Raw genomic sequence first — 20,898 nt, 5'->3', positions numbered from 1 at the left:
TTATACCCAAAGGTAGAGTGCTTACTCCATAGATCAGTTTTCTTGCTTATTAGTCTTAAATTAATTTTGTATCAAGTAGAAACTTCTGTAAACGATGCTATTAAATTACACAAACGGGTCTACCGCGATATAATTTCATTGTTTTTACCTTTAATTCCTACGTTAAATATGTGTACAAAACGCGAGAGCTTAAAGTGTTACGATGCTATTAAGCTTAGAAACAAATTAAAAGTGGAAAAATTCACTGTCTTGGGTGGGACTTGAACCCACGACCACTAGCCCAGTGTTCTGCCATTTGAGCTAACAAGAACCTTAACGAAAAAACGATGGAATATAATTATGCACTACATCGGTACCTAAATATGTGTATAGCTTTGTAATAGCGCTCGACGGCTAATCCTATTGTTAAGTAAAACCGCACGTGCTACTTACCTGCAAAAAAGGGTCTTAATTATTCTATTTGGCACCTGAGCGCGGGCTAGTCCAACGCTCAAAAAACCAGTGTAGGTGCGCTCTCCGATAACGCGCCTTTGTTACGCATCTCGATGACACATTTCAGACTGGTTCTGTAGCGTTCGACTCGCCGGCACTCAGTAACCGAAGTACGTATTTTTTATGCAGGTGGTTGTGGCACGTGGCACGAGCGGTTTTACTTAACAATACACAATAGGATTAGCCGTCGAGCTCTATTTGAAAGCTACACACTATACTATCAATGATGGTGTTGATACATTCATGCAACATTACGTCAATACATTGACCTACTTATAACGATAATTAAACACGTCGGCATTGAAGCCATATTCCCACTGTTTACCAAATGTGGTAGCAATAATCGTCAGTCAGCTGTAATACTCGTAAACAAAACATGATATCGCTTGAAATCAGTACCCCTAGCGTAAGGTCCTCAGCACACGGAGCGTAACGGCCCGATTCGAACTTTAAGATACGTCAGTTAATAGATCTAGAAATGATATGGATGAGATATGTCAGTGTCAAATGTGACGTTTCTTCAAACAAAAACGTCACTTTTGACACTGACACATTCTAATCCATATCGTTTCTAGATCTATTAATTGACGTATCTTAATGTTCGAATAGGGCAGTAAATGTAAGAGACGTGTAAGCGTATGGTAAAAAAGTTACGAGTACGAGACGCGTAGAGTTCCGGGTACTAAGCGTTGCGTAAGCGTAATCGTTCTGTTTGCCCTTAACATTACGCTTACGCCTGTCGTAATTACGACAGAAATCTCATACGCTACGCTACGACTACCTTCGCTTCGTGTCGGACTTGTTTGAACTTGTTTCTCTCGTTCTACGCGCGTCGCGTATTAAAAAGAAGAAGAAGAAGAAGAAGAAATACATTTATGTCAACGTCACAACATAGTACATGAAAAAAAAAGAAAAGTATGCAGACATAAAAGAGATTAGGACGCTAAAATAGGATCCCCACTCAGCATGATGCCGCTACGCGTATTACGATACACTTACGCGTCTCTTACGTTAGGACGCCGTGTGCTGAGGGCCTAAATGTCATAAGTCATAACAAGTTAAAAAGCTCTTCTGGACTGAAAACTAAACACAATATGGGTCTCATATGACTCAGATTAACCTACTTGGCTTAGATTGCGAAAAAGAATTAAGATTTATTGTTATTTCGTAGTATTAAGTCATACTTCTTTAAGAAGCTCCTTAATTAAACTGTTTGTTTATAATAATTATCCGCGTATTTTTTCTAAGAATTATTTCCCACCAAGCTGATCCAGCCTGGAGAGGCCTATGTCCAGCAGTGGACGTCCTCTGGCTGATATGATGATGATGATGATCCAGCCAACCTTGCTGGTAGTGTTTTTGATGGTGGGTTCCTTCTACATCGAGTAGTTTAGCAATCCAAAAAAAAAATTCTCCTAAGGCTCAAGTGATCTCAGTGAAAGAAATCGTGAAAGTTTAAATCAGTATCATGTCCTATATCTAATGTATTATTAAAACACGATCCGTACATTCAGAAGTCGCCATCGTGAGAATAGATCTGCAAATATGCTCTGCATAAGTTACACGGCACTTGAAATGAGTGCATATATCTGTGATAACTCACTGTCTGTCTGTTGCGTCTTGGGTGGTGCGGAGATAACTGTTCAAACGTCGTGAGAATTTTCAATATAGTTGTATGTGACGTTTCACGGGCAAAGGTACCTTGTGGCGGCTGGCGCTTACGTCGCATAGCATCGCAATAGTATTGAAGCGGCGCAAATAGCGTAAGCGCCAACCGCCATAAGGTACCTTTACCCGTGGGACGTCACATATTCTCTCTGATAGCCGATTAAGTGTAACACTCTTGCGGTAGATGTCGCTTATTAGGTACTCGAACCAAAGAAGGCCCCGTTCGTAAGCTTGCTAACTTCCAAAATCGTATATTTTTATAACTGTAAATGGGTTAAAATTTTGCGTCAATGTCCGCTAGTACCAAGGACAAAATTGCTAGTTCATGTTAAACATAAGAATAATAAAAAATATCGATGGCCCTTCTTTGGTGCAGGTACCTTACTGTATCACGTGCATTATCAAAGCAAATGGTAGGTAGATACGTTGCTTCGAGCAAGCAAGTTGCTTTTGCCTATAATAGAGAAAATTACTGCAATGTTCTGCCGCCAGAGTGCAGCACTAATTTGTTTAGTAAACCTTAGAGTAAGTTATACTAGGCCTTAAACAGTTTTTTGTCTAGTTTTTACTATGACATTGATGCATAATGGCGGTTTGTTTACAGGCTGTGGCCTACCGCGAAATGCGATAATTTCATTATCTGCCTCTATATCGATCGAATGAGCAAGAGTGATAGAGAGGCAGAAAGCGAACTTTCGGCGTGTTTTGCGTAATATTCCCTATTGAGTATGAATACTCTGGTATGATTCTTGTCTTCATTACTTAAGTCCATTTGTATTTGTATTAAGTACACCTGTTGGCAAACCTTATTAAAAAATAATAAAAAACTTTGGTACAGTAAGCAACAAGAATACCTGAGCCTCATGCCACAAAACTATACAGTCATCGAAATATGAACAAGAACTTTGCCAAATGACCAAGATAAAACAGGTGAGAAGCAAGCAAACCCACAGGCATAAGTTATACCACACAAGACATATCGCCCCACTGAACCAGAGCTGCCGTGTATTCGCAATTCCCTTTGCAAAGATACCTTAAGCCATTTAATCAAACGCTCAGACCAGAGTTGACATGTTTTTTTATGAACGGTAGCAAACGAGCAGACGAATCGCCTGATGGTAAGCAATTACCGACGCCCATGGACACCTGTAACACCAGAGGGGTTGGAAGTGTGTTCCCGGCTTTTAAGACGGGAGTTCGCTCTTTTCTTGAAGGTCGTATCGATTCGGAAATACCTACTTCTGGCGACAGTTCATTTATTTACCGTAATAGTCAGGTACAGAAGAACTCAACAGGAACAATGAATAACTGAAGATAGGTTATAGGCGTTATTAAATTGCACAACGGGACTTAATCGCGTTTTTAAGTTTTAAGATTTACCTCCGACGTTTCGAGGACGGCGTTGTCCCCGTGGTCTCGGAGAAGAAGGTGGTCGGAGGTAAATCTTAAAACTTAAAAACGCGATTAAGTCCCGTTGTGCAATTTAATAATGTTTAAAAATCGTGAAATTTTAAATCAGGTTATAGGTGTTCCAAAATGAAGCGCTTATCTTGTGACAAATTGTACTAGTTGCCTTTAGTCGCACCTGGGCAAGCGAGATGTGTGCACGTGCTAAAAAGCTCCCGCTCACCGATACATAAAGACAAGTCATCTTTAACAACGAGTAGGTATGACAAAGATGAATGGTATGCGAAAATTATTAAAAAATAACAGATTTCTTCGTAGGTATAGACATAAATATGGAAGTATTTTTTGCCCTATTAATCTACCTATAGTTATATAATATCATTGAACATCAAGCAAAACGAGAGGTAGGTATGTTGCCTAATTTGCTCTATAACTTCTAAACTATTTATTTTAAAAATTATAAAAAAAAATACTTGATACTCTTAAAATTTGCTATTTCATTTAATCGTGTTATATACGATATACGATATAGTTTGCAAAACTTTGTGTATTAATTTTCTAATCAACACCCAAAAGTGGCCCGTAATGTTTAAATCATTTGTTTACGTTACATGTCCGTTTCGGGGTCACAGACTTTAGAACAGTAGTTTCGGAGCAAATAGGCTGTGACAGACGGTCAGACAGACAGACGCACGAGTGATCCTATAAGAGTTCCGTTTTTTTTCCTTTTGAGGTAAGGTAAACGTACTGGTGCTCGACGCGGTCCCACTACATGTCATCTTGAAACTTAAGTCATTGTCAATAGAGGTGACAGCAAGGTGTTATCTATTGGGCATTAGCATGTCGAGCACTATTAGTACCTTACGGAACCCTCAAAAATCGACAACATAATAAAAATTGGCTCATCTACGCATGGTAGCGATGGGAACAAGTTAGCTGCCGCCGGTTTGCGCAGCAATTTGCCACCTGAGAATATGCAGGAACCACATTTGTTGAATTTTGACGCTCTACTTCTTGTATAAATACCTGTTCTATCTAGTGTTTTGTTATGAAAGTGTTTGTGTTTTTTCGTAGGTTTATTTGTATAACTTATTATTCAAAATATGGATCAGTAGAGTTACAAACAAACATGGTTAAATAATATTAATTTATTTTTTATTTAAACTTTATTGCAGATAAAATTATAAGTACATATGGCAGACTTAATGCCATAAGGCCTTCAAACTGTCTATCTCTCTTAAAAGTATAGGTATCTCAAACTGGCCACATTGTTTATTTAGCTTTAATATGACAACACTAAAAACAACTATCTTTCCATAACAATGTTGAATTGACCATGTACTTAAAATTTACTTGAAGCTAATATAAGTTTCGCGTGTTTTAAAACCTGTCTTTTCTTATACAAAGATCAATCAACAAATCTTGTGAATCATTGTAAAATATAGGCCAAGTTTCATACAAAACTGCAGAATTGCATAACCGACTTCCACGTGGCGCCTAAGTCCAGAACTAATTTTGTTTGATTCTTGGCTCCCGGCCAATCGGGTCCCTAAATATGTGATGTCGCCGGTGCACCGTATTGGGGACAGTTAGGGGACGTATTTTTAGAACTGTTTGGATACAAACACGTTGAGTTTTGGTATAGTTAATTGGTTTTTATGGTTATTTGTGGTTGAGGTGTTAACTTTATAGGTAATTTCAGTGGTAACTGAGTGTTTTTATATTTGCATTAGACTATAAGTGGAGGTTTATATGCACAGAATTGAGTCGTATATACAATATAACAATATGATACTATAAGGGGACTTGCAGGACTTTCAACACTGACTTGCCTTCATTGGCCGTCTAGAGGGGAATCGTTAGAGCTAGGTACTTTATTTCTGCTACATATCAACGATATGCTAGTCCCAGATACTTTTGGCTATGCCGACGATAGCACTGTCGTGGACAGATATCTCTCCAATGCTCGGGCCAAAAAAGAGGAGGTACAATCTTGTCGACGAGCTATGGTAGACCGTCTGAATTTGGCACTTAAGGCAGTGTCCGATTGGGGTGACGCAAACCTGGTCAAATTCAACGCTACCAAAACGCAGGCGTGTCTGTTCTCTGCCAAACGGAGTCCATTCGGCCTGACTCCGACTTTCCGGGATGTATCCGTACCGATATCCAACCATCTTCAGCTACTTGGCACGAGTATCTCGTCTAACCTGAACTTTGGGGCGTATATTGAATCTCTGGCCAAATCTGCAGCTAGACGATTAGGCGTCCTCGCTAAGGTCAAGCGGTTCTTCACACCAGGGCAGCTCCTTCAGCTTTACGTAGCTCAAGTCCGGTCGTGTATGGAGTATTGCAGCCACCTTTGGGATGGATCCGCCAAGTATCAGCTAGCCGCCTTAGATTCCATAGACAAACGCGCTAGGAAGCTTATTCGAGATGCGGGATTGGTAGAGGCTAGACTGCAGAGCCTTGAACACCGTAGAAAGGTAGCTTGTTTATCGGTATTCTACAGGATACATTTCGGGGAGTGTGCGATGGGATTACATAATCTAATCGCCCCATCTCCGTTCTGCCACCGTGGGACTAGACGCGGACTTGCGTTTCACCCTTACGCCGTTACTCTGCCACTGATTAGAACTAAGCGCTATGCATCCAGCTTTATCATGCGAACGGCTAAGGAGTGGAATTCACTTCCTGCAAATCTATTCCCAGTCCACTATAACTTGGATCTCTTTAAATCGAGAGTGAATAGACATCTCTTAGGTAAACATGTTCCATCCTAGACTGCATCGGCACTTACCATCAGGTGAGATTGTGGTCAAATGTTTACCTTTTTCCAATAAAAAAAAAAAAAAAGGTATATGCTCCAGGGGTGGAAATGAAACATGCATAAGACGCGAGTTGGCACAATGGCTGCTATCAGCCACTGGGTAGAAAGCGGCGTACACCTCTCGACACCCCTGAGCCGCTCACACCGGTATTGCTCCTGGTCGTCTTCACGACGGCAGTTTCAGGGGTCCATCTAGTGGGCGGCAAGTCACCGCCTGCCTCGATAACTATGTAGTGAAAACAATACATTATTATGGCAGGTGCCCGGACGTCATTGCAATAATCCAGTCTCATTGTAAAAATTTACAATTTAGGTTAAGCAAATAGTTCACAACAAGGAATATTATTAACTATTGTAGTCAGCAAGTGATTGTGTTTATATGTGTCGTAGATTTCTTCTGAAAATTATCATTTCAAAGGTATGTGAAGTCTCCAATACGCATTGGGCTAGCGTGGGGACTATAGCCCAAGCTCTCTCGTGCATGAGAGGAGGCCTGTGCCCAGCAGTGGGACGTATATAGGCTGAATTATTATTATGTATAAAAAAAAGACTCTTATTCCTTCGAAATAAGTAACTAAGTAACTGCTTATATATTTATGATCTCGGTATCAACACGTGTAACACCAGAAGAACGTATTCCGGCCTACGGGGAAAGGATAAAATGTAATGTAAGGCGCTTTGGGATGATCAATTATGTTTACAATAAAAATGTTTTTTTAAGAAAACGATTTTAACGGGATCCAATCGGTTTCTTTACGTTTTCCGTAACCGAAAATCAACATAAATGTATCATAAATACTGAAAAGAACATATCGATATCACAAAAAATGGAAGAATTGCAAACAAAACTGTTTTATAATAAAAATGGAATTTTCTGAGGTGATTTTTTGGGCTTAAGCCCTCTATCTATTAATCAAAAGGTGTTGTTTCTTTTAGCGAGTATGCAGTGGTTTGCTACTGTTCTGTCTTAAGTGAACTGGAACAAGCCCGTTAAAAAAGCAATTTTATCCCCTGTTTATACGGTTCAAATTCACGTAACAGCTTTGTTTTGTTATCCCCGAGAAATGTTACCTGACTGACCGCCCACAGGCGGCCGATCGTCCTACATTACCCAAATCTCCAAATGAGCTGTTGAATGAATTTGAACCATAAAAATGGAATGGTAAAATTACTTTTTAAATGGGTTTGTTCCTGTGCACTCATGACGGAAGAGTAGCAAACCGCTGCATTAAAGTAACACTGCCCGATTCGAACTTTAAGATACGTCAATAGATATTTATGTCACATCTAATCCATATCGGTGCTAGATCTATTAATTGTGACGTATCTTAAAGTTCGAATCGGGCCGACAATACTTTTTAATAGGTTTATGGTAAACCCATAACCTAAGCCCAAATCTCCTCATAAAATTCCAATTGTCAATTTCAACACTCCATCAAACTTTGCAAGCATTGTTCCTATAAATGCTTTACCTATTTACAGTGGTCTATACAACTTGTTGATGCATAGACGACATAAAGCCCTCGCTTTACTCTTGATTCAACAACATACGCTTGATTTATCGTTTTCTTTCATCTAGTCGCCTTTAGCGTTTCGTGTTGTTGTTGATGCCAAAACAGTTGAACTTTTAGCTACCTACAGTCAAAATAGGTAGATTTATATTAGAACTAGCCTTTGCTCGAGACTTCGTCTGCGTGGAATTAGTAATTCTTGTCTTATTTATACAAACTTCCACCCTTTTCATCCCCTAAAGAAATGAATTCGGGGTTAAAAACTATTCTATATTCTCCCCACAACTCAAACTAAATCCATACCAAATTTCATCTAGATCGGTTCAGCGGTTATTGATGCCCAATACAAGTTTCTACCCCCATTTTCATCCTCTTTAGGGATGATTTCTGGGATAAAACTATCCTATGTAAGTACCCCCAGCACTCAAAATATCTCTTAACCAAATTTCAACTAAATCGGTTCAGCGATTTAAGCGTGAAGAGGTAACAGGCAGACAAACTTTCGCATTTATAATATTAAAGTATGGATATCTATGTATTTATAACACGATGGTGGCAAACTGTATTTTAATTGTTTGATGACATTAAATTTATAAGTAGGTAGTTTTCTCTAAAACCAAACACTGATAAAAAAAATTAAGGTCAAGGCTGTTTCTGGGGCATTCCAGAAAAGTGTTTGGTAAGAATTTAATTTCTGTACCATTTCGTACCTTGTCACAGTGACAATCAATATGAAAGTCGCTAGGGTCCTCATACTATTGTCACTGCGACAAGGTACGAAATCGTATAGACCGACCGCTTAAATGAGTCCTCGCCTGCGCGGTACGGGGGCGACGGGGAAGGACGACTAAGGGTGGCGGGGAAGGTGCGGGCGGCAGGCGTACGGCGCTCGCACTTTCCCCGCCACCCTTAGTCGTCCTACCCCGTCGCCCCCGTACCGCGCAGGCGAGGACTCATTTAAGCGGTCGGTCTATAGAAAATTAAGTTCCTCTATTAGTACGCGAAAATCGTAGCCAATGACCGCTTTAAGCTTGCAATTCCTTTAGCACCAAAATAATCAGACGTACCTATTTGGAATCTCCGAAAATATATTTTTATCCTGGTAAGGAGGCGTTTAGGTAAGTAGCGGTTGGCTGGCCGCCAGCGACCAATATAGACGCGACATGTGCTAAGACGGGTTTAGGTATGTTACTGTCAAAGTGTCAGGGGCTTCTAGCTTGGATGTCGTTTTAAATCATTCGAATTTAGACTAAGTTACCTGCGCCATAGAAAGCCCGGTTTTTAAGCTTGTCTACATTCAAGATTACATACTTTTATAAGTGTGAATGGGTTAAAATTTTGCGTCCATGTTCGCTAGTACCATAGACAAAATTGCAAGTTCATATTAAACATAAGAATAATAAAAATAACGATGGGCCTTCTTTGGCGCAGGTTCTTTACTTACTGCTGCAGTAATGCGGCTGATTGCGTTGTTGCCAAAACGTCGAAAAGGTCACTTTATCGATACATTTAATGTAATATTTAACGTTTCGCAGTAACGCAGTAGGTAGGTAGTATTACAGTAGCAGTACATACTACCGACTGCATTACTGCCCCAAAGGGTCTAGCAGGCTAAGCGAACAAGAAGTGCCCCCAACGACGGATTTGGTCATTCTTTCAGGTGGTGTACTGGCAGGTCCTAAGAACTCTCTATGTTTAATATCAGTCCTCGATCTTCTTTTGTTTTCGAGTTATTCATGATAATGTAAAATCATCAGTGTATCATTGAAAGTGTCATATTTTGTATTGTGTATTTTTTATGTTTAGAGCCGTTTCCGAGATCCTTGTTCGATAATGTTTTTTTTTTTGACATGACGCACGAAGATTTATGCAAATATTTTTATATGTGTATATAGTGGGTATTAGTGGCTACTCATGCATATTTTTTTTGTACGTGTACCTCCGCGAATAGTATAAAAAATAATGAGAAGAAAAATAAAATGTTTTTTTTATAATGAAGTATAAGGACATGATGCAGGTTAAACATATTCATTTTGTAGTCTATTTTATTGTTGTCAAATATAATTTTGTTTGGTTAATCTAACTTCGACGGTTTACAAAATATGACACTTTCAATGATACACTGATGGTTTTACATTATCCTGAATAACTCTAAAACAAAAGAAGATCGAGGACTGATATTAAGCATAGAGAGTTCTTAGGACCTGCCAGTACACCACCTGAAAGAATGACCAAATCCGTCGTTGGGGGCACTTCTTGTTCGCTTAGCCTGCTAGACCCTTTGCATCAGCATTACTGCAGCAGCATTGCAGTGCAACGTTACAGCCAATTGCAGCGGAACGTGTTAAGGTGGGATTCAACCAATGTGGGGCGCTGTGCGGCACAAGTATTTTTGGACTGAATATGCATGTGCCCCACACTGGTGAAATCCCGCCTTTAATTAGATAAACTGTGACCACGATGGCATTCGGTAAAATAATTTTCGGCAATTATTTAGAGAATTAGTTGGTCTATTCATAACTCCAACGAAAACTTTAGCACCTGCCAACTACATACGTCACAGCGCAGTTCGTCCACCCTTAGAAAATAGATCGCAGTTGACAAATTGCCGCAAATTAGCTACGGGCGGCCTGTGAACCTGCGACTCCGAGATAACATTCCACGTGTTCTAGCATAACAAGCATACCTATTAGTATACCTAGATTTAGAAATAGAAATAGAAAAATATTTATTTGGACGAAAACATTAAACATTAAAACAACAAAGTATTTAATCACAAGTACACCAAATAGGATGCCGCTCAGCATAAGCCGTGTCTGTTAAGGAGCCCACAGATTACCAGTTCGCCGGACGATATCAGCCTGCCAGTTGTTCGGAACTGTCGCCTTTTGCGATTAATTGAGAGGCTGATATGGTCCGGCGAACTGTGGTAATCTGTGGGCTTTAGAAACGGCACTGATTTTCAGGGCACCTAAAATAAAATATTAAACCAAAGAGAAACTGAATAGAATAGAAATGGAACAGAACATGCATATAAGGATGTGTATAATTTAACGCCAAAAGGCCAATAGATGATAACAGTTTTCTGTAGGTATTGTAGTGGTCAAAAGCTAGAAAAGGTTGAAAAGTACAAGTACTTACTTAAAGTGTTACGTTAATGAGCATAGCAGCCTTGGCCTTGAGATACGATGTAAAATAGAGCAAGCACGCTGTGTATTTTCTAAACTCCAAGAAATATTGTGTAACAGGAAAATTAACATCAAAAGTCGTATTCGGCTTGCGCATTGCTAAATTTTCTCTATTCTTCTGTACCCCTAGTGTACATTTTCTCTATTCTTCTGTACCCCTAGTGTACATTTTCTCTATTCTTCTGTACCCCTAGTGTACATTTTCTCTATTCTTCTGTACCCCTAGTGTACATTTTCTCTATTCTTCTGTACCCCTAGTGTACATTTTCTCTATTCTTCTGTACCCCTAGTGTAAGTTTTCTCTATTCTTCTGTACCCCTAGTGTAAGTTTTCTCTATTCTTCTGTACCCCTAGTGTAAGTTTTCTCTATTCTTCTGTACCCCTAGTGTACATTTTGTCTATTCTTCTGTACCCCTAGTGTACATTTCATTTGATAGCGTGACGTGTTTTTGCGTTAAGTGTCATTTTTTGTATGAGATGAGTTTCCAAATCGTCCCGCTTGGCGCGCTGTTCAAAATCCCATACAAAAATATACATAACGCTCGTCACGTTATCGAATGAAATTTACTCTAGGGGTTCAAAGCTATAACCGCGAAAATCGAAGTTCGCTAATTGCGGGGATTTTTCTCTGTCACTCTAATTACGCCTTCATTGGAGTAAAAGAGAAAGATCCCCGCAATTTACGAATTTCGGTTTTCGCGGTAGCCCCTCTGTATAGGGTGGAAGCGTAGACACTCACTAAAGCCATGACCAAGAAGGTAGGAGGGTCAAACACGAAACTGTGTTCACGTCTTTCCTGTAGACGTACCCAAAAGTTAAGGGCTATAAAGTTTAATTTCCTTATTAATCCTTATCCACATGAAAAGGTACTTTTATTTGGATAAGTATGATAAAATCATTACCCATGCCCATAATCATGCCCACAAGCTGTTAACCATTGTCCACAGGAGAGACAACTAGTGTGTTCGTTAGAACTGCACCTGTACAGTTTTCTCTCCTATGGACATAGTTTTGTGTTTGTCACGCCCCTGGGCATTTGAGATGTGGGTGTATCGACAAATGCTGCGTATTTCATGAAGAGACCGAGTTATAATAAACCCCCCCCCCCCCCCCCCCCAGCTAATTATCAACCAAATAGCTACCAATCATCATTCATTTCGTCATTGGTAAACACACATTGAACTTTCGGTTGGCTATTTCAGACGGAGATATAGAAAGTGTCGCGCGCGACCTGGTTCCTCTGGCCGGGGGCCAAATTGAACGGATCTGCACTCATATGTGATGTCAATAACAGACGAAAAAGCGGGCAAGTGCGAGTTGGAGTCACGCTTTGAGGGTTCTGATAGTAGTTCTTTGGTGTAGAGATAGATTGAGGCCCGAGAAAGGACGTAGGATAGTTTTTACAACATTTTTGTACATAGGATCTTCTTTATTTTTGATTTTTATTGTAGCAGCAATAAAAATACACTTTTTGTTAATATGTAAATTATTCTGCTTCTGTTCTCTGCTTAATTTAATTTGCTTATAACCTACGGTGTAAGCCTGCTGACCGACAGATATTAAAACACCGAAAAATCACCTCACACTTCTTATAAAGTATTAAATTTTTAAGTACGCAAGCTTAAGAACCGGGCCTTCTTTGGTGCAGGTATAAAGTACTCACCTTAACCACTAACAGATGGACAAACATTGAAATGGGACCTTATATTCATAAATGTGTCTCAAATCTAACAAACCTTTCATAATCATCTGCCCCTATCCTACATTTTGACATTTTTTATTTGTTAGAAAGAGCCATAATTGAACAGAGGTTTGTAATAGGTTGCTAACTTTTAATAATGGGGTTAGAAAACAGACAGCGAAGCCTTAACAATGGGGTCTCGATTGCCACCTTTCATCAGGCAAAGCTTGGAACCGGTTTTTTTGTAAAACCCGAAATAGCCCAATATTTTAAATTATTTTATGCTCTTTACGTAGGACTGAATCATGTATTTAGTCGTAGGACTGAATCATGTACATCGTATTATTAGATTGTCCCATTAAAAATTGTATTATACCTAAACCAAAAAACGAAAAAGAACGTAATAAAACGGGAATTTTTTGTATGAAGAAAAAACCGGTTCCGCGCCTTGTCATCAGGGAACCCTAAAAGCACTGACAGGTCAACAATGTTTGATTGAGCGTGGATTTGCCGAAATTGTTAGTTAGTGGGTAGGCTTCGCTTGTTTTTACCCGTGTGCAGTGAAAATTGGTTTCAACTCTATTGGACAGCGAATAATTTATAACCGACTTCAAAGATGTTCTTTATTCGTTGGTATTTTTACAAGCTTTTATTTAGTTTCACCTGTCCCGTTGTCTGTCTGTCCGTGTGTAATCAAATCTTGCAAGTTAAATTTGATCCACTTCCCGGTTTCCGATTGAGCTGAAATTTTGCATACATACGTAAGTCGGGTGACAATGCAATATTATGGTGTCATCGAGCTGATCTGATGATGGAGACCGGAGGTGGCCATAGGAACTCTGTGATAAAACAACGAAACCTAATTGTGTTTGGGGTTTTTAGAATTGTCTCGATGAGTATTAGTTGCCTGTGGAAAAAAAAGTACAGTTGGCGATAAAAGCTTGTACCAAAAATTAAATTTTTGCCAAAAACTTATTTCTACAATGTTTCCTTATTTATCGAAGAAGGATAAACCGATTTGAAAATGGAGCCAATAATGTTTACCACTTAAAGATACTTTAAGTTTCAAGGTCAGATCATCGCCTTGCCATAAATAGTTATGAAATATCCGTGTCGCAATTTTTTCTCATATTGTAGTTATTCCTCATTCTGATTATCATTCTATGTCACAAATTTTATGTTTTTAGTCATAACCGTGAACACAGACTAATTAAAATTTAAAAGTAACAAACACACTTCTGAAACCTAAAACACAGGGAATCCTAGTTCAGGCACATGTAGCTAAACCATCATTAATTTTAAGTCTTTGTTTTATATGAATTTATGTAACCATCATGCAATACCTACGTGTTTTTATAGATAGATAAAGATAAAAGATAATTATCTATCTTATCTTTATCTGTTTTTATAGCACGATACAAGTGCGAAAATTAGGAAATTCGCAACGAGTGGCGATAAATTGAAACACGACCGAAGAGAGTGTTTTAAATCGACTCGAGGTGTGAATACGCACGTATTGTGCCAATTACCGCACTAGGGCGGTAAAGTAGCACCATATGTACCGTAAAATAAATTATGTTCATATTTTACAATTGTAATAATGATAAACGGCTTATTTAGATGTATTGGTGCCTTAATCCAAATGACCCGCAATACCCGCATAGCTATGGCAGGAAGTTATATTATCTTATCTTCATTTAAGTCAAAGCCGGAAATTATCACTGACCCCTTGAATCACGACAAATTGTGTAAGCAAGCTTTATGGGTGTAGTTATTGACTAATTTAAGTATTAAATTTTATATTTGTAGTAGTATCTAACTTGCTCAAACATAACGAAGAGTGAAGAGTTCCATTTGGTCATCATCAGCAGTTCCACTTCATCAAATGTCACTTTTTTGAAAGAAAATGATTGGTTGGTTGATAAAAAAAACAATAAATGTACGCCTTTAAGATTTGAGTAGTTCCGTCGATTCCTCATAGATCCCATCATCAGAACTGAGTTTTGACAAAAACGGGACAAATATGTATATTATAAATATACTTACAATATAAAAAAAAATCGGTCCAGAAATGACGGAGTTATGGAATAACAAATATTAAAAAAAAAACATACACCCGATTTGATAACCTCCTTCTTTTTTAAATCTGAAAGTCGGTTAAAAAGGAAAGAATGGAAAGATTCGCGCGCTTCTTGTAAGCTTTCGTAGCTCAGCAAGTTCGAGTCTCGCTGGTGAATTTTCCCATTTTTCCTTTAACATGAAAATGAAAATTTCAGCAGCTTACCAGCATCCGTGATCTCCAAGCTTCTCTGCACCAGAGCAAGTAACACTACCACCATAACACACAGATCCCGATCCTTAGCCATCTCCACAGCACAGTCAAGTCCGTACCATTTTTCAAACCACCAGACGCCGAACACATCGAATCGCAAAACTTAATTTTTTTTTAACTAAAATTTCGTCGCACTTCAATGTTAATATTTTTTTCCATCACTGTTTACTTCAGTTTTTTTAACTCGACATAGTTTATCGTTCACGATTTTCGTTTCACACGAGACAATTCAATTTTCGATATAAACTTGAATCCATTTTCAAAATAAGAACACTCGGATTCGGAAAATGTTCCATTTTCAAGCTGAACTTTCTAAAATTCCACAAAAAGTTGGTTTATTTTCGTATAACCAAAAATATGGATTTTATTTTTGTCCCGTTGCTCGTAGTTTTTGGAACTGTTCCAAGGATTTCTTTCGTCCATTTCTGTGGACAGCCGGATACGAATCTGGAACAGAAATGATATTATTAATGATGTAAACACTTCAGTTTGCACGTAATTTTAGAAACATGCTTGAGAAAAAAAGCCGTCCATTGTTTATGGAATTCATCATACAAAATTACCCATTATTATTGCTTTTGAATTAAGGTACAGTCAGCATCAAAAGTAGCGTATCAGACTATGCGTCAATAGTATCTACACATGGAATAATTAAGCTACTTTTGAACGCGAACTGTCGACATAATATATTTGTTAGTATTTGGTATTTGAAAAAAAATCACAGTGCAATTTCTTTTTCTTGTCTAAGGTTAGTATGTACTTTCTTTAGCAGTAACTGTAGTCTAGGGACGCTTGGAATACAAATTGATTTTACTTGAAAGTTTGTGGATAGGTATATACAGTCGCATTTCGAGGGTAATCAATAATAGATTTTAATTAAGTAGTTTAATGAAAAAGCTCTATATTAGCCTTATTAATCTTATTATCTTTTTCGAAATTAATTACCTTATTAAGGTTCTTTGTATAGGCACAAAAGGTAGCTAAATTAATTAAAAGTTTTATCATAGGTGCCTTTTATACAATTTCGAATTATTCATGTTTTTTTCTTTTCATCATACAACAAAGATGCCAATTCGAACAGACATTAACATCAAAGTGATATCTGAATTATGTCATTTAGTTATTGTGCATTTCGCTCGTACTTGTCTGTACATGTATTGACGCGAGCGAGGCAAGGGCGGTACAGGAATTACGAACTCGTGTTGCTAAAGCCCTCGGCTTTGGCTTCGGGCTTCAATTCACACTCGTTCGTGAATTATTGTTTAATATACAATGTAGGTACTATTCTACTCGTAATGTCACTAACTGTTGATATAGGGTACCTCCGCGATGGGACAGAACCTCATACTCGTATTTTGAACTAGATTGAGGTCACAGGCTGGAATCTCGTTCATATTCGTAAATTCGTGTGTATGCGACTTTAGTGCAATGACCAGAAGATTTACGACTGCCATTTGGCACTTTTGTTACGTTAGTTTAGTATTCTTGGCACTTGCACCTTGTAAATTAATGTAATTATATCACTAGTGATCGAAATACTTTATTGCTAGAGGCTTTTTATTTGTTTTATTATTATTTTTGTTTCTAACCGCATCACTGTTATTTAACTTATTTATTTAAACTTTGTTGCGCTAAGGATAAGGTTCTCTTACACTTCATTGTACGTGAAGGTTCTATACGTTAGTAATAATAGTTCAATGAACAAAAACAAACGATTCACCCTCACCCTAAAAGCCCAATTAAGTAATTTCACAGCCTTAATAGAGCCGTCAGTCTAGCTCTGCTATTTGATTTGATTTTAATTCGACCCAATTTGAGCTAAGTGTCGTGACGGAATCACTTTATTCGTGAATTATAAGACAAAACACGATTGCGAGATGCTTTAGCTGTTAAAGTGTCTACCTTGATTTTAAAGCTACGTAGGTATTCCTACATTTTGTTTATTCAAATATAGATTAACTTTTATAGGTAGACTTATGTCGGCCAACAACTTCGTCTGCATGGGATAATGATGATGATTGATAAAAACGATATAAGTGTGATAAGGTAACCACAGAGAATTAGTTTCGCTTGTCACCTTCACATGGGCGTAAGGTGAATAATTTATATTCACTATTCATTATTTTTTATTATACAATAGTTATTGTAGTAACGAAACGGCCAAGCCACATGCATAGTTTGACTAAGTTGTAGAGTTTGTGATGTTAGGGCTTGTACTTGTAGAGTTAGAAGCTTGGCTCTACAAGAGATCTGATAACTTTTTGACAGTGCGGTCCTTGGTTCCGTCTTGGCAACATTTTATATGAAATTTTTTTGGTGGGTCTATAATTTACAGTAGGTAATACATTTGACGGCGCGACGTCATCGTACCATTGTAAACACGTGCGGCGGGTCGAGTCAGGTGTCACGCCACCTGTGCGCCACTATCCCCACCGCCCCTCCACCGGACTTGTTTGCGTTCGTCTATAAATGCAGGTGCAAAATGGAGCGGGGATCATTATTGCTTGGTACGTGGCTTCGGCCTGACGCTCGTGTCCCTAGTGTAAATTTGAAATTGTAAAATTAATTATTAAGGTGATTTTGAAGTAAAGCAATAAAATCTGATTTGAAACGCAAAAGTATTTCTTTGTTACCGTCGCCATGTCTGGTACTTGGACGACATCAGAAGTGTCGGATCCCACGCCACAGCAAACTTCAAATAATACGGATGGAATTTCACTTCTTACCATGTTTTCCACTGGTGTTGAAGCAATCCTTCAAAAAATAGCTGATAATGTTGCTACCCCGGCAGTTGGCCCACGAACAATGTTGCTGCCTTTCGATCCGGAGACCTCGGACGCCGATATTGAAAATTGGTGTTTGCTAAGTGAGTTGATCATCGAGAAAAAAAAGCTAGACGGAGTGGACTTGATTTTGGCCCTTACGCACTCTCTTAAGGGCCGAGCTGCGACATGCCTTACAAAAGTACAACCGGATAAACTCTCCTGGGCTACCATTAAAGAAATGTTGATATCATCATTTTCTAAACCAATGATGATGCAGGATTACTTCGATCAAGTAATAAAATTTAGATTAAATGATAAGGAAAGTCCAGCCGAAGCGGGAATGCGTCTGTGGCAGCTTATAGAAAAAATTCCAGATGCCAATCTACCCGAAAACGTTATGACTGGATTTTCTATTTCTGTCCTTTCTCAGTGTGATGACAAAATCCGCCGGGAACTAAATTCAGTGGTTATAAACAACAAACATCAGCTGTTCCGCACACTCCGGAGTTTTACTTTGAAACGGAAACTGGAAGAACCCTCTAGTTCTGAAAACGACCCAAAGAAACAACGGTTGTCGACGTTTCGTGGAGCATGCCATTTCTGCGGAAAAATTGGCCACCGTGGACAGGACTGCAGAGAAAAACAGCGTCTTACTTCTAAAAACCAGTCGTCTTTCACTAAAACGGAACAGACCAAACCTACCGGAGTCTGCTACATATGCAACGACCCAGGGCATATTGCTAGCGCCTGCCCTATGCGTTGGAAGAAAAGAGAAGATACCACAGCCAGCACCAGCGGCACCAAACAAGTAAACCTGTGTTCGAGGTCGGCGCGAGGTGTGTTACAGATAAGTGATGTTCAATTACCTTTTTTATTTGATTCAGGTTCAGAATGCAGTCTTATTAAACAAAGTTATGGCAATCTCATAAAGGGTGAAAGGTTGAATAAGAAATTTATTTTGAAAGGTTTAGGACCCAATAACGTGGTTTGCTCATCACAAATTAAATGTCCGACTACAGTAAATGATTGCCAATTTGATGTAACCTATCATGTTTTACCTGACGAATACTTGACTGATGATGTTATATTAGGTCGTGATATTCTCGAGGAGGGCATTAAGGTTGAAATTAGTGTCGATAATTTGGTCTTAATCACACATAAAGTTTCCAATACTTGTTCCAAATCAGATTTTTTTGATATGGCAACTATTGATACGGATCTCTCAGGTCAGGAAAAAGAACAGCTTATAAGGATACTCAAAAAATACGAAACTAATTTCATCCAGAAATTTCCCTCTTCCCGCGTAACGACTGGCGAACTTAAGATTGATTTGATAGACCCCAACAAAACCGTGCACAGGCGACCGTATAGATTGTCCCCCACTGAATCAGATATTGTAAACAATAAAGTGCAAGAATTACTAGATGCAAACATAATTCGTGAGAGTTCTTCTCCATTTGCGAGCCCGATTTTATTAGTAAAAAAGAAGGACGGTTCAGAACGTATGGTAGTGGATTATAGGGAGCTCAATAGCAATACTCGTACAGATAACTACCCCTTACCACTTATTAACGATCAAATAGATAAATTGCATGGAGCTCACTATTTTTCAACCATAGACATGGCGTCTGGCTTTCATCAAATCAAAATGCACGAGGATTCCATAGAGAAAAGTTCGTTTGTGGTCCCATCAGGACAATATGAATGGTTAACTATGCCGTTCGGGCTTAAAAATGCTCCTAAGGTTTTTCAGAGGTCCATTAATGCTGCCCTTAAGCCCCTTAAAGATGATAAAATTTTAGTTTACATGGATGACGTGCTCGCTACATCAGAAACTGTCGAAGAAGGATTAGCCCGCCTTGATAAATTGCTCGGTACCTTGTCTAAAGCTGGGTTTTCGTTTAATTTCAAAAAATGCTCGTTTATGAAAAAGAAAGTAAACTATTTAGGCTATGTCGTTTCAGCCGGAGAAGTCCTTCCTAACCCTAGAAAAATTGAAGCTCTCAAAAATGTCCCCGCACCAAAAACAGTAACCCAAGTCAGACAGTTTATTGGGCTAGCTACATACTTTCGCCGATTTATTCCGAACTTTTCAAAACTTATGAAACCTATATATCCTCTCACAGCAGCCGGTAAAGGTAAAATAACTTGGACAGACGAACATGACAAAATTCATAAAGCAATAGTTAATTACCTTGTATCTGAACCCGTTTTAAGGATTTTTGATCCCTCCTTGCCCATCGAACTGCACACTGACGCAAGCAGTGAAGGGTATGGCGCAGTTCTTATACAAAAAAATAACTATGTGCCCCATGTTGTCAGTTACTTTAGCCAAAAAACCACTGATGCAGAGAGTCGCTACCACTCCTACGAATTAGAGACGTTGGCCGTTGTCAAATCAGTCGAATATTTTAGGCATTATTTATACGGCCGCAAGTTCACAGTTTTCACCGACTGTAACGCATTAAAATCATCGCACACAAAAAAGGATTTAACTCCGAGAGTCCACAGGTGGTGGGCTATATTACAATCATATGATTTCGACATAGTTTATAAAGAAGGAAAATCTATGGCCCATGCAGACTTTCTTTCGCGAAACCCGATTGAAAACTGTGATGTTACGCCTTGTGCTTCAAAATCAAGTCGTGTGAAAATTGTAAACTTGTCCGAATTAGAAACTGGCTGGCTGTCTGTTGAACAGTTACGTGACCCTGAGATAACCGATATCATATCTAAGTTGCGAGCTAACGAGCTTCCCTCTGACGTGGCACACACCTACGACATCAGGCAAGGCATCCTCTTCCGGAAAATTGAGCGTGGAAAAGTTACAAAATGGCTACCTATTTTGCCGCGTTCATTAATTTGGTCTGCGATTAATCACGTTCACAATGAAATAAAACATCTTGGCTTTGAAAAAACACTTGACAAATTATATGACCTGTACTGGTTCCAAAACATGTCAAAATTTGTCAAAAAAATTATTGACTCATGCGTAGTATGCAAAGCGTCCAAGGGCGCGTCAGGCGC

At 38.8% G+C, this 20,898-nt stretch overlaps 1 protein-coding gene and 1 long non-coding RNA gene across 4 annotated transcripts in view; both read right to left on the bottom strand.

Moving 5' to 3' along the window:
- The window catches only part of LOC134799169 (uncharacterized), a 238,318-nt gene that overhangs the window by 165,773 nt on the left and 51,647 nt on the right, over positions 1–20,898 (bottom strand). The window lies entirely within an intron of this gene.
- Positions 1–20,898, bottom strand: part of LOC134799093 (nephrin-like) — a 139,284-nt gene that overhangs the window by 96,616 nt on the left and 21,770 nt on the right. For all 3 annotated transcript variants that reach the window (XM_063771479.1, XM_063771483.1, XM_063771484.1), the window contains exon 2: positions 15,059–15,553. The gene's annotated coding sequence lies outside the window, so the exon portion shown is untranslated. The remainder of the gene's footprint in view (positions 1–15,058; positions 15,554–20,898) is intronic.

This window comes from Cydia splendana, chromosome 18, assembly GCF_910591565.1.
Source record: "Cydia splendana chromosome 18, ilCydSple1.2, whole genome shotgun sequence".
In the NCBI taxonomy this organism is placed as follows: domain Eukaryota; kingdom Metazoa; phylum Arthropoda; class Insecta; order Lepidoptera; family Tortricidae; genus Cydia; species Cydia splendana.
The sequence above is the reverse complement of the archived record's forward strand: the minus strand, read 5'-3'. Positions and strand labels throughout refer to the sequence as shown.